General features: G+C 40.9%; 1 long non-coding RNA gene across 1 annotated transcript in view; it reads right to left on the bottom strand.

The window, feature by feature from the left end:
- Window positions 1–9,554: 9,554 nt before the first annotated feature.
- LOC138161129 (uncharacterized) overlaps window positions 9,555–15,122 on the bottom strand; it is a 37,086-nt gene continuing 31,518 nt past the window's right edge. Inside the window, exon 2 of the long non-coding RNA XR_011168281.1 lies at window positions 9,555–10,131. This is a non-coding gene — a long non-coding RNA (uncharacterized lncRNA). The remainder of the gene's footprint in view (window positions 10,132–15,122) is intronic.

Raw genomic sequence — 15,122 nt, 5'->3', positions numbered from 1 at the left:
ACACACACACACACACACACACACACACACACACACACACACACACAAAACTAGCTGTGTAACCTTGGGCAAGTTACTTAACCCCAATTGCCCTCCAAAAAGGCAAAGAGAGAGAGAGAGACACCCTGTTTCCAAAGCTAAGACCCAGCAAGCAAGCTGCACCCTGAGCTTGGCATAACAACAATCCTTTGGGCTCACCCTCTGAATGATCTGTGTCACAGCAAAATCCCAGAATTTTTTCATATTATGATTGTATTGCTTTGACCAGCAGCAGGTGTTCTCTGAACTTAGACAAACACTTGTTCTATGTATGTTCTTGTCATGAATCAAACTTGTCACATAGTTTTTGTTATCCCTCATTGTCAGGGCTACAGCTCACTGCACAACCATTAGTACAAGTATTGAGATTTGGCCACACTAAATGGGTTCTACACACACATACACACACACACACACACACACACACACACACACACACACACACACAGGAGGTGGGGCCCTGGCACTTGTATCCTTGCTTGCACTTTGAAATTAAACTTGTTTTTGCTTCCTGACTCTCCTTTCTCTAGCCTGCACTGTTTGGCTCCCTGGTTAGAGGCCACAGGTTAGAGGCCCGGTTTGTAGGGTTGACGTAACCAAATGAGGCAAACACCTTTCACTCATTCCTGGAACCTTCCCCAGAGTGGCTTCTTCCATTAGTAAGAATGCACACTTCCACACAAAGGCATTTCACTCAAGTGTTTCTTTTGTCCATCTACTTTCCTTTATGATAGGAAGTAAAGTTATCTGAGTGATGAATTTTGAGGGTTTCTATTCTGTTTAATTTTTATGTTCGTTTGGTTTTCAATCATTTTTCCCTTTAGTTTCCAGTGAAGCCACTGCTTGCATATTACTCCAGTGCCTGTGGTTAAACTATCAGGAAGGTCTCAATTAAAATCTCTCAGCACCACTCAGAGAATCGAGATGTTGCACCCTCCGGGGCAATTTTCTGCCATGTGTCTACCAAATGAGCCTCTGGGTCCAAGCAGTGTCACTATCAAGTGTGAGAAACCAATTCAATTTTCCATAATAGGTCTCTGCCAGGTACAAGGCCCTAATCCAGTTGCAGTGATTTTCTATTGATTAACAAGCTGGAAATACACAGGTTGCTTTTTGCAGCCCTTCTCTATGTCTGGAGGCTACCTATGAGTACTTCTTAATAAGTGAAAATGCTCCCAGCTGGCAGAACCAGAAGTGACATTCAACCCCAGAGGAACCAGATTATAGTTCAGTCACTTTGATTTGGTTTTTAATGGTGACAAGTCATTAATGCTACCAAATAAGCAAATTTGTTTGCATAACCAGATTTTATAGGCTACTAGAAGAAAGGTTTTTTTACTAAGTGGATGATTTGTACAATGATAGCCTTTAGGTCTCTGATGGAACAGCTCTGATGAGGAAATGTTTCTTTAATTATGTGGAAGGCCAATTACCACATTACAGCTACATTGTTTTGCAGATTGCATATAATTTTGCCATTTCCATAGCTTCAGCACTATAATTCTAGGGAAAATGCAGGCACCAAGCAGACACTCGAGGCACATTACGCAGGAGATGAAGATGTTTTAGCGAATTCAATTTAAGCTACAACATTAAAGTTATTTTGTTGAATAAAACATTACGCAATAATGAGCCTGTGTATGTCAACTCTATCGTGGAGGTAATAATAGCTGTAGAGTGAGAGTTCCCTCCCCTTTCTTTTCTTGCTCATTAGGATAATAGATAACGCTACAGAGAGAACCTTTCTCTAATATGTACTTCATTTCAGGTTAAGTATGTTTCCTGCAGTTGTACTTTATGAAGAAAAGCATGTTAGGGGGACTAATTTGGGAACCATTCTCAGAAGTGATTTGCCTGATATCACTCTGCTGAGACCTTAGATGCCCAATGCCCCAAACCAGAAAACGGTTTCATTCAGAGCTCTAATAAGCCAATACACCATTGGATCTATGATTTAACAGAGATCTAACATCCATTCAATGTTGGTATTGCCTCCAACAATATAGTTCACAATACATCTATGTCTGCCCATACTGTGTGACTACTGTGAATGCCCTACCATAAATCTGTAATAGGGGTTCCATCTACCCAACCAGCTACAGGCCATCCTCTTGACTCTGTATGGACAGCATGTGGACTGCTTGTTGGTTTATCCATTGGTCTTACAAGTGACCAATTTATCAGAACATTCAGAATTAATCACTGTTTTTCTGTGGTTAGTAATGGGTGGTTTGCAAGGAATTGAAGATTAAATTAGAAAGGTAGTAAGGGAGAAGGGAAGTAATGAGGGAAAGGCAAAGCTACTGGAGTGCAAGCTTTCTTCAGCCTCCAAATCACCTTCTCAGATTAACGATTTCGGTTGGCCATTTTCCTCTTTGATTGTGTCATTCTAGAAAACAATGAAACCAATAGTTGGCTTTTTTCACAACTGTTCTAACCAAGATATGTTCATTGCAGGGGTTGGGGGGGGGGCAGGGTGCTTCCAATTGAGAGATTCTATTGGAACAGGACTTAAAAGGAAAAGAATTCAGTTTGAAGCATATGTGTAACAGAGACAGTCCCACACTTGGATTATGTCTTCATGGCACCGAATTTCCAGATGGAAACAAAAAGTCATTGTTAAGATATCTAAATATCTGAATAAGGTATCTAAATATCTGAATTATGCAGACATAGTAAGAGACTGAGAGAAAAATAGGTGAAGATATAATATGGTAGTATAAGAGGCAGTAAGGCTCATTGGATGAGAGCCAGCCTCAGGGTCAGGAAGACTAAGGTCCAAATATTGCTTCTGACATATATTGGTTGTGTGACCCAGGGGAAATCATTCACCTCTCAGGGCACAAAGTACCCTTCTAAGACTATAAGCTAGATCACAGTTACTGATCTGCATTAATAAAGGGAATTTCCACATTGAAAGTTCCCTGTGCCAATGAAATCATAGGCCCCCAACTCACTCCTACCCCCAACTTAAAAAAAAATGTGAAGGACAAATTATATGTGAGTAATAAAATCTGTATGAGAAGGTGTAATGGGAATGTAAATTTTTAAGATCTTCCCTGCCCCTAGGCTAAAGTGCACCTGGAGCCTGGGGTGGGAGGCTTGTTTTTCAGGAGATACTTTTTGATTGGCCAGTGGGTCCAGAAGGTTGTTACATTCTCCGACACAGGAGAAGGCTATATAAACACTGATTTGAGGCTTTGTTTTGGGGCTCAGTTTGAGAAGTATTGTGTGATTTGATCAGGTGAGACTCTGGGAAGCCTTTGTTGAGAGCCCCCTGGCTTTGAAAAACCCAGATGTTGATTTGGGGCTCACTTTGAGAAGTGTTCTGTGATTTGATCAGATGAGACTCTGGGAAGCCATTGTTGAGAGCCCCCCACCCCCGTCATTGAAAAACCCAGATGTTGACAAAGTATGGATGTAATGGTTGGACAGTTTGGAAACCTGTCTACTTAATAATTCTGTCTGTATATTCTGAAGTTCAGGGTGCTGACCTTTTTCCCCTGAACTAGGTAAATGATACATATTTGACTGATTAAAGTAAGCTTGTTAACCCATTTTGAGTTGCTTTCCTTTATCAAAGCAGATCCAAGAACCTATGCTGGCAGCCACCCTGGGGACGCTGGGGTGTTTGCTGCTACAAAAGGTTAGACTACATTAGAGGACAGTACTAAGAGTAGAGTAAAGAGAGGTGACTGAGTACTGACTTTTAATCTCTAAGTTCCACCATATGTTTTAGTGAACAGGAATTTATTTATCGAATAACACCTGTAGAAGATGAGAGAAATAATCCCTATTGTCATTCAGTCATTCCAGTTGTGTCTGACTCTTCCAGACTCCATTTGGGGTTTCCTTGACAAAGGTGCTGGAGTAATTTGCCATTTCCTTCTTCAATTCATTTTACAGATGAGGAAACTAAGGCAAACAGGGTAAAGTGACTTGCCCAGGGTCACACAGGTAGTGAGCATCTGAGGTCAGACTTGAACTCAGGAAGATGAGTCTTCCTGACTCCATGCCTGGCATTCTATGCCCTGTGGCACCACCTAGTTACTCCCAATAGTCCCTATAAGATGCTACAATTTAATTGAGGAGAAAGAATTCATACGTACAGTGAGATAGCACAGTAGATAGAGTGCCAGGCCTGGAGACAGGAATGCCTGAGTTCAAATCCTTGCTCAAATATTTATTTAGCTGTGTGACCCTGGGTAGGTCACTTGACCTCTCTTACCTTCAATTCCCTGATCTGCAAAATGGGCATAATAGCACAGTCCTGACAGGGTTGTTGGGAGGCTTGATAAGAAAATATATGTAAAGCACCTTACAAACCTTAAAGCTCTAAATAATTCTTAGCAATTACTATTATTTCCCAAACAACATGAGAATAATTACAAAGCTACAGAACAGTAAGTATAAAATGACATACAGCTGTATGGATTGATTCAGAAATACAAGCATGATGGGGGTACAGTAGGGTAGTTATCTGGATGTATGTGTAATAATAATACATTGATTCAGTGACTTATGCTTTACAAAGTGCTTTTTACATACATATACACATATGTATGTATAGTGTATGTGTGTGTTTATATACTTGTATGTACATGTATGTATACATGTATTTTGTTGTTGTTCACTTGTTTCAGTTGTGCCTGATTCTTGGCAACCGCCTTTGGGGTTTTCTTAGCAAAGATACTGGAGCTGTTTGCCACTTCCGTCTCCAGCTCATTTTACAGATGAGGAAACTGAGGCAAACAGGCTTAAATGAAGTACTTGTTCAGGGTCACACAGCTAGTATCTGAGTTCAGATTTGAACTCAGGTCTTCCTGACTCCAGGCCTGCTGCTCTACCCACTGTAACACCTAGCTGTCCCATATGTATGTGTATATGTGTTTATATGTGAATGTATATGTATGTGTGTATCTGCATGTGTGTATGTATGTGTGTGTATATAAAACATCTCATTTGACTTGACATAATAATCCTATGAGACCGATGTAATTGTGATTTCTATTTTATGGATAAGGAAACTGAGACTGGCAGAGGTCAAGTAACTTGGCCGGGATGACACACTGGTAAGTCTCTGCAGTGAAATTCGAACCTAGCATGTCCTGACCCCAACCCCGATAGAGTCTAGCACTCTATCCATTTAACCGTGCTGTTCCTTAGATGCAGGTGTGTCCACTCATATCCATGGCAGGGTATATAGGATATACCTGGTCTCTGTGTGTAACCTTGAAGGAAACTTCCCCCACTTCACCTACATTTTACAAATATGATTTAAAGGCAGTATTTGTCCTTAAGTTCCACTAAAACCTCTAAAGTCGTGACTTACTATACATTAGTGCTGGCTCAGATTCTATAAATTCAAGCTCAGGATCGTTAGCATTAAGAGAAGAGAACCATTTGTGCGCCACGGTCAGGGACTGTACCTTGAGGGAACTTTACAATCGGAAACTGACTCATCCACAATCAGAATTATGCCGTCTGCATTTCAATCGCTGAGAACCCTATTTTAAGAATGGTTCACTGCTTTATTCATTCGTTTGACAACCATTTATTAAATACTTCCTACGTGCAAATGGTCCCTTACTCCATGGAGCTTACAATGTAATGGGGAATTTAATGCATGCACAAGTAGGCAGTGCTACACAAATATTACTCCTCATGCTCTCCCTTCTTGCCTAATTAGCTTGCTAGTTGTCCCCCTGCACTCGACATCCCATCACCCACTTGCATGCCTTTGCACAAGTTCCCCGTGCCTGGAATTTGCTCTGATCTCACCTCTACCTCTTGGAAAGGTTCCTTCACCTTGCAACTTGGGGGACTTCTTTTACACAAGACTTTTCCAGATTCCCCTGCCCCCCAGTTATTAGCAAAGTACTCTCCGAATATTCTTTATGTTGTGTACCATCCAGTAGAAGGCAAGTTCCTTGAGAGCAGAGTTTATCTTTGTATTCTCAAGGTCTAAAACACTCTTGCATATAGTAGGACTAACATACTTGGCACATAGTAGGAACTTAATAAATGTTTGTAGGATCTAATTGAAATTAAATTCTGGAGAATATAATATGATAAAAGCATAAAAACAGGTACAAAGTTCCATCCAAAGTTTAAGGAAGGAAAGATAATTTCTGATTGTTATGGGAGCGAGGGAGGGTGTGGATGTGAGCCTGTGAGCCAATTTCACAGAGCATGAGTCTTTTGAGCTGCACCTTAAAGCATAGGTAAGTAGGATTTCTGTAGATGAAAAGGAGAGAGAGGACATTCCAGGACTGAAGTATCATAGCTATAATCGGGGATGTCATATCAAGAACCTTGGAAGCGCAGGGTTTGGGAGATGTCACACTCCACTTCCTATAGTTTAGGGTCAACCCTGATAACTGTGTGTGTATCCATGGAGTACAATGGATCAGATACAAAAACTTCATTTGTACAATGAAACAGTGGGGATAAGATGACTTCTAAGTTCACTTCTACCCTTAGTGACTTTCCTAGTGAAAGATCCCAGGCTGGGGCTTTCTTTAGCCCAAGAAGTCTTGTTGCAGCCTCCAAGATTCCATGAATTTAGACACAGAGCAGGCCAGAAATTCCCTCTCTGCCCTTTTCCTGAGAATTGTGTTAAACCAGGTCCATCAATGAAATTGTGACTTCAGATGATACCCAGACCCAGGAACAGAGTTAGAAGCTCAAGAATCTGTATCAGATGAAAATTAAATACAGACACCACTTTCTGAGCTACAATTGAAGAGTGCAACTCAGATAAAAGTCTCTGAAGGAAGCACCAATCCCTCCTCTCCATGAATAAGGTGGGGAAGAGGGGGGAAGTACAGGAATTTTTTATAGTTGTTTAGCCTCTCCTCCAGAGAGCAATATCCCAGGATTTCCCATACCTGTGTTTTCTGGTATAGAATCCTTCCTGAGATCAAGCTAGTTTAGCTGGAACCATTAGCACGGGGTTAGCCCCATGTGGCCAACAGATCCAAAGCCTTGTTCAACATGACATTCAACTTGGCTTTGAAATGGCTGAGAGGTAAAAAAAAAAAAAAAAGACAACCCAGATGTGAATGGGGATTAGGTATTAAACTGAAAATCCTTTGAGAACTGGATTTGGAGGGAGAGGCCTTCAGTTCAAATGCCAGCTCCCCTACTTACCACCGTGAACTTGTACAAATCACTTTACCGCCTTGTGCCTCAGTTTCCTCATCTGTAATATGAAAGGACTGGTCTAAGTGATCTTTATGTCATTTACAGTTGTAAAGTTTATAAAGCCAAGATTTGCCACAGTAGAGATCGACATTATCCTCCTCTTCTCCTACCTCAGCTCATATATGTATCCAGAAGTCTCACATTAGTGATAAATCTGATTTTTTAAGTATTAAAGTCTGACTTTATGTGTGTCTATAAACTATGTCCTTTTTATTACTAAAGATGCTTCGTGTATACTAGTAATACTTTATGGTTCTATAATACTTAAAGCCTTTTTCCCTACAAGTCTACATCAAATCAATGGGTATGCATATGGGAGAAGGAGAGGTTACCTAGTAACTCTAAAATTGGCTTCCCAGATTTCCCCTTTTGTATAGGAAAGGTACCATTTCTGATTTGTGCAAAAGTTTTCCTTACTTCTGAGGCATTCCAGATCAGTGACTGGTGGAGAAAGCAATGTGAAGGAAGCAATATAATAGAGTGGAAAGACCATAGGCTCAGGCGTCAGGGAACCTGGGTTCATGTCTCTGAAGCTTGTTACACAATGACCTTGGGCAAGTCACTTGGCCTCAGAGGTTCCCTTTAAAATGAAGAGATTTACTTGATGGCTTCTTGAGGCTCTTTCTCACTCTAGAATGATGATCTTGTCATCTACACTTCCAGATCTACCATTTTCTGCATTATCAATGTTTGAGGGGGCAGGAAAGTGAAAAAAGGAAGAAGGAAGAGAGTACTCTCTATGCTCTGGGAACACTCCCTAAGACTAGAAGTTGCAGAGAAGGGGCCAAATTACATTGGTAAAAAGGAGTTCCCTCACTAGAAAGTTCTTCATTACTGCAATCTTCAAACTTTCTGGTCTCCAGACCACATTAGGCTCTTTTTAAAAAAATTTATTTTCCTCAAATTACATATTAAAACAACTTTAACTTTTTTTTTAAGGTTTGAATTCTAAATTCTATTCCCACTCCTTCTCCACTCCCTCCCTGAAACAGTAAGCAATCCAATATAGTTTATACATGACCACATTATAGTCTTAAAAGTTGCTGAGGCTCCCAAAGAGTTTTTGTTTATGTGGGTCATATCCATTGATATTTGCCATATTAGAAATTTAAATTGATCATTAAAAAAAAAAATTTGTTAAGTCCTGGGGCAGCTAGGTGGCAAAGTGAATAGAGCACCAGCCCTGTAGTCAGGAGGACCTGAGTTCAAATTCGGCCTCAGACACTTAACATTTACTAGCCATGTGACCTTGGGCAAGTCACTTAACCCCAACTACCTTGCTTTTCCCCCTCCAAAAAACAAACAAAAAAAATTATTTAGTCTTTAATAAATGCATTACATATTAACATAAAATATTTTTATGGAAAGTAACTAAATATTCTAAAACAAAAAAATGAGAAGAATGGCATTGTTTTCCATATTTTTGCAAATTACTTTAATGCCTGGATTAATAGAAGACAACTGGAGGCTCATATCGGCTCACAAATCTAGTCTGTTGCCATATGTTGTTTCGGTTGAGGTATATGAAGAAAATTCAGCATCACGCAGTTATGTAGTTGGGAAAGGGAGGCACATCTTAATAAGCAAATAACAAATTAGTATTATTATGAAGATAGTTTTGACTTCACAAACCCTTGAAAGGGTCTTAGAAATCCTCAGGAGTCTGAGGACTACACTTTGAGAACTGCTGCTCTGCACCAGTAAAATCACTGTAACTGTCTGGTCCAGGGCTGGGGAACATGCGGCCTTGAGATCACATGTGACCCTCTAGGTCCTCAAGTGTGGCCCTTTGACCGAATTCAAACTTCACAGAACAAATCCCCTTAATAAAAGGATTTGTTCAGTAAAACTTGGACTCAGTCAAAAGGCTGCACCCAAGGACCTAGAAGGCCACATGTGACCTCAAGGCCACAGATTCCCCACCCTCAGTGGTCCCTCTCCCTATTTAGAAACAGGGGCACTGGCTCCTTCATCCATCACCAGACCATACAAAATATTCCAAAAGACCAGAGGTCACTCCTCTGCACAGGTGACTATGATATCCTAACAGGCTGAATGACAAAAAAAAAAAGAAAAAAGTTCCCAAGACTATTTGTGGAGTGAAATTTCTTAATTTCTGATTTTGGGAAGTGATGCAGCATTATTATTCCCATTTTACAAATGAAGAAAGAGGATCAGAACTTGCCTTTGATCTCACAACTAGTGGCATGTTGCATCAAGGATTCAAAGTCTCTTGATTCCAAATCTAGTGATTTTTCCATTATTAACAAGGTAAAGATAGATATCATGCAAAGGAGAACAAAATAATATTGTCTTCATGTTTCCCTTTGGCAGGGGACTCAAACTCTTTATTCATTTCAATTCAAATACCAGACACTTTGCTAGGTGTTCAGAATATAAAGACAAAAAAGAAACTTCCTGCCCTAAAAGAGCTTACATTCTTCATTTATTTACTCACTCCTTTAATCATTAAATGCCTCTTATACAAAAAACACTGGGAGAGAGAAAAAGATAATTAATTTATGGGTCCTGCTCTCATGGAATCAATATGATCTGCCAGGGAGTATAAGACACACATAAACATGATGGCCATAGCGGCAAATAGAATATGAGAGTTTTGTGGGGGGGTTTTAATTCCAGATATATAAATGTAATTCCAATCCCAAAGCCCATTGGTATTGGACTCTCTCCTTGTTGGTGGAGATCAATGTCTCTTGCCCACATGAGGGGCAGGGCAGAGTTGCCCAGAGAGTTCAAGTTCCTTCAGTCTTCCTGGAGTTTTCTTCAAGTTTCTCTGGGTTCTGCAGTCTGACATTTCTGGCTTCTGACTTCAAGAGAGAAGATGGACAATGCTGACCTCACTTCAGGTTGCTGAAGAAAATTACTCTGGGAAGAAGTAAATATGAGAGGAAATAGAAATCTTCATCATGTCCCTATCCCCAGTTTACTATAACAGAGACTTTGGGGAACTTCCTCTTGGGTGAGATGGGGACTCTATCTCCTGGGTAAGCTGAGTTACCTTGCTCCCATTGGGAGAGTTCCTTTACTCTGTATTGTCTGGAGTATATTCTCCTATATATACTTCCTCTGATTTCTGTCTTACTATTAGATAAATGGAATTATTTGCTAAAAGAAAAAAAAAGAGGCAAGGTCAAATGTCACCTGGTATGAAAGTATACAGACATTTGAAGGGGATGAATCAGAAGACCCCTATACCAATTTTATCTCATATTCTGCAGTACTAAAAAGAAAGTCCTACTTAGTTCTTCCTCAGGGTGAAGCAACAATTATAGAGACATATAGATATGCACTGTGGATTCTGAGAATGTAGGAAAAGTTACCCCATAGAGATTATTCGAGGGCTTGTTCTATGACCTTCATGAAACGAATGTCATCAGAATAATGCAGACATAGAAACCATTGCCAACCAATGTCCAAATTGAGAACATACTCCTGAGCTTCAAGGATCAATCTAATCCAGAGGCTCAGCCTCAGCAAGCTCCAAGGCCTACTCAAGTGTAGGCCATAGGAGCAAAGCAGGACAGGAGCACCCCAGTGCTGAGCCTGAGTCCCAGAAGCTGAGACAATGAGGTAATAAATGGAGCAGAGAACAATCCTCTTCTCCCTGGTGTGTCAGAATGGTGAAGAAAGGAATGGCGAACAGGAAAGCCTGTCACAAGAATACCTCCACCAGGTAATCATCAGAATAATGGATCTATCTTTCGTTATTATTATGCATCAGATGGCCATGCTCATGTCTGATGTGCTAGCAAAGAGGATGTAGCATCGGTCATAAGAAATGTAAAATCTTCTGATAGAGCTTTGGAAAACTGAAGTGGAGCCAAGGAAAAAGGTCACCCTGGGCCCCAAGGACAGTCACATTGACTTCATCATGAATTCCTTATGAGTCTGTTCAATCTGTACTCATAAGACCTTATGCGGGCTCAGGATATTCATCTCTACCAGTGAGGAAAGAGTCCCATATCAATGGACTTTGGGACATAAATAACATTAAACTCCATTCTCTGTACATTCAGAAGGATGCCATAAATTCCCATAAAGTTGCTGTGCATATCTGTTTTTCAGTCAGGACCTGGGATTTCACTGGGGTGAGGAAACTCCTACCAATGACAGTTCACCTTCTCTTCAACTTACACTCTTAGAGAGTTTCCTGAGGCACTAAGATGTTAAGCGATTTGCTCAGGATCCCACACAGCTATCCTTCTAAAATAAGAGAGTCAGTCAGTCAATAAGCATTTATTAAGTGTCTACTACAGTCCAGGCATATGCTAAGTGCTGGAGATTCTAAGGAAGGCAAAAGGTAGTGCCTACCCTCAAGAAGCTACCAAGGCAAATGGGAGAGACAACATGCAAACAACTAGATACAGACAAGCTATAGACAGGATAAATGGGAGATAATTAATAGAGGAAAGGCACTAGAATTAAGAGGGATCAGAAAATGTTTCCTGAAGAAGCTAAGATTTTAGATGGGACTTGAAGAAAGTCAGAGGAGCTAGGAGGCAGAGATGAGGAGGGAGCACTCCAAGTATGGGGGGACTGTAATGGTAAGGAAATTTGAAGAACTTCCCTGCCCCCTTAATGGACCTGACTTGCAGCCCAATAAGAGAAGCTTGCTTAGGGGAGGCTTGTTTTTCAGGAAGACCCATACCTTTTGTTATTTTGTAATTAGGCAGTAGGTCATGAAGGTTGTGATGCCCTCTGACCCTGAAGAAGCGTATATATACTCTGAGGTGAGGTTTTTCTTTGGGGCTCACTTATGGGAAGAGTTAGGTGATTTGGCCAGATGAGACTCTGAGTAGCCATTGAACACCCCTTCCCCCAACTTTGAAAACCCAGATGTTGGGGCAGCTAGGTGGCGCAGTGAGTAGAGCGCCGGCCCTGGAGCCAGGAGGACCTGAGTTCAAATCTGGACTGCAGACACTTCACACACACACACACACACACACACACACACACACACACCCCTAGCCGTGTGACCTTGAGCAAGTTACTTAACCCCAGTTGCCCTCAAAAAAAAAAAAAAGAAAGAAAACCCAGCTGTTGATGCTTCTCTCTCTGGTAACTAACTATGTATGTATGTAATGGTCAGACAGCTAGAATTCCTGTCTGTTGTTCTTTTGAATTGTGTTATTTTCTCTGTCTGTATTTTTTGTCTGCTTGTAATTTCTATCTGTATTTTCTCTGAAGTTCAGGGTGCTGACTTTTCCCCTAAACTAAGTAAATGATATATATGTTTGATTAAAGTAAGATTGTTAATCCCTTTTGAGTTGCTTTCCTTTAGAAAAGAAGATCAAAGAACCTGTACTAACAGCCATCCTGGGTATGCTAGCATAGAGACACAGCCAATACAAATGCTGAGAGTCAAGAGATGCAGTTTTCTTGCTCTAGGGAAAGCAAGGAGGCCAGCGTCCTTGGATTGAAGAATACATGGGGGTGAGGGGAAAGAGAAATAAAATGTAAAAGTCTCCACCACATGGTCTTCTGTTCAATCCTCTTTATATAACCCTTCAGAATACTGAGAATGGTACCTCTGGCCTTACTCAGATTTGGGTTATATGAGAGATGTTTTTCTGGATGTCTTTGTTCTATATTCTGTACCAAGATGACAAGGTGCCTGATCCTCCAGCCTCTGTACCTCATCAAATTCCATACACCCCCATGTCTATAACACTAAAATCCATCATAAATTTAATTCTGAACTGAAACCATCTAAAACAACTATTTCTATACTTAGCCTCAAAGTCATCTCATAAAATGATTTTCAGTAGATCCCCTTTAAATTCCTGCTCATGCAGGCATTTGGGACATTGAAACTTGTCCCTTGCAATATTCTCAGGGATGGGATGAAGATGAGATTGTACATGTCTGGGGCTCACGCTCCTCAAAAACACTAAGGGAGGCTCAATTTACAGAAATGGTAAGAAAATATCATATGCAATGTTACAGAGAAATCAGAAATGACTGTGCAGTACTGTACCCAAAGAAATGCATGCTAATGAAAAATAAATCCTTGCCAATGACACAAATGGTAGGAAAAAAAACAACCACTCCCACTCATATCTCCAGTCTCCCAAGGATGTCACTGCCCAAAGAAAAGTCTTTGTTATTACTCTCATAAAGGTGGTGTGAAAATTCGATAAGACAAGATATCAAAGTTCTGGTGTTGTTTCAGTGAGATTACTTGCTTGGTGATAATGTGCAGATATGGCAGGTCAAAAAGTATTTCTTTATTGCTTGAGGGTGCTCACTTAGTACCACAGTTCGAAAGCAACTGGCTGAGTCAGCCCATTTGTAACCATTCAACCTTCCACATAATATCATTTCAGTCAATCTGCACTGCAGTGCTGATTTCTGAGATTATCCTCTGGGTAAAAGAATTGACGGAAAAAAATAACCACTGTCCCCACAATAGCTATGTTTAAGTTGGCAATGCAGACAACAGCAGGAGTCCTAATCCTCCCCAAGAAGAGAGTCAGCTTCCTACTTGAGAATCTTAAGTCTTTAGAATTTAGGTTAAGAGGATCATAACCTCAGAAGCCAACTAGTACAACCCCATTCTCTTAGAGGAGAGAATAATGATTCCCCATTAAATTACTTGCCCGTGTTTTTACTTGTCCATGTTCACCCAGGTTGTAAATATTATAGGTGATATTTGAACCCAGATCCCCTGACACCAGACCATCTTGATGAAAGTTCCTTGAAAGGATTCCACTTTCTGATCCACTCTGGCATGAGAGTATTGCTAGCAGATGTGGCACTCAACACTCACTTCCTCTGGGCAATTTCCTTTCCTGACATCTTTCCCCTTTTGGTTCAGACCTCTGGTGTCCTTGGTGCAGAGAACTCCAGAGAGGAAACTCCCTCCACCTGTGCAGATTTGTAACTGCTCTGTCATCTATATTCTTAAAGAGTTGCCTAGGGCACTGAGATTTGATTTGCCCAGGATCACACAGCTAGTATGTGTCAGAAATGAGACTGGAATCCAGGTCTCCAGGCTGTGAGGCTAACTCTTTCTCCATTAAGCCACATTGTCTCTCTTCCCAGCAGAAGTTTTTAAATATTGTCCCCTCCTATAACCATGATATGTATGAAGAAAAGTAGCTGAGAACTCTAAACATAAATGTTTCCTAGTACAGATAATTAAAAGGTTATAAATTGTGAATAGCAAGTCTAAAAGGACTGTGAAGCTATTCAAAATTATGAGAACTGCGTGGTGACAAGAAACACAAGGTGATGCAAGCTATATTCCTTCCCCCCTCCCATCTCAACTTTGGGGCCACATCACCTACACAACACAACACAACATCAAGGAGGTCTTATCCACCAAATGAGATATTTGTAAAGAACTCAGCACAGCATTTGGCATATAGTCAGTGCTCAATCAATGCGTGTTCCCTTCCCCCTTATTGTATGTCCCCCAGGAAAAGACAGGAAATAGCTTCACAACCACACACACACACACACACACACTCACACACCAACTAACTAGCTTTCCAAATAGTCTGAGTCAAAACCATCCTAATCACTAATGTGGCTCTAAAGCCTTTGAATCCCTCGTCATAAAAGGTTAGAGCAGAAATGCTTAGCTTCCTGACAGCTTGGGTCAGATCTGAGGGCAGGGATGGGGGGGGGGGGGCAAGGAATTGGGCATGGAGAGAACTTGGGTATTAGGAAGAAGGGGCTGACAGGGAAGGTTAAGACTCCATCTGTGATTTCTTTGACGTAAAGAACTACTTGTGAGAAGACTCCCTCCTCCGAGGCAGATCAGCATATGTTCTCTCCTCATCCCCATCTTCTAGCCTTCAAGTCTGTAATGTAATACCAAGCAAAGGCAACTTCCCAGGTTCAAAATACCA

The sequence above is a fragment of the Petaurus breviceps genome, unplaced genomic scaffold, assembly GCF_028583685.1.
Source record: "Petaurus breviceps papuanus isolate PSGF00001 unplaced genomic scaffold, PetGlider_PUasm1.0 118, whole genome shotgun sequence".
Taxonomy (NCBI): Eukaryota; Metazoa; Chordata; class Mammalia; order Diprotodontia; family Petauridae; genus Petaurus; species Petaurus breviceps.
Note: the sequence above shows the minus strand (reverse complement) of the source record. Positions and strands in the feature narration are given on the sequence as shown.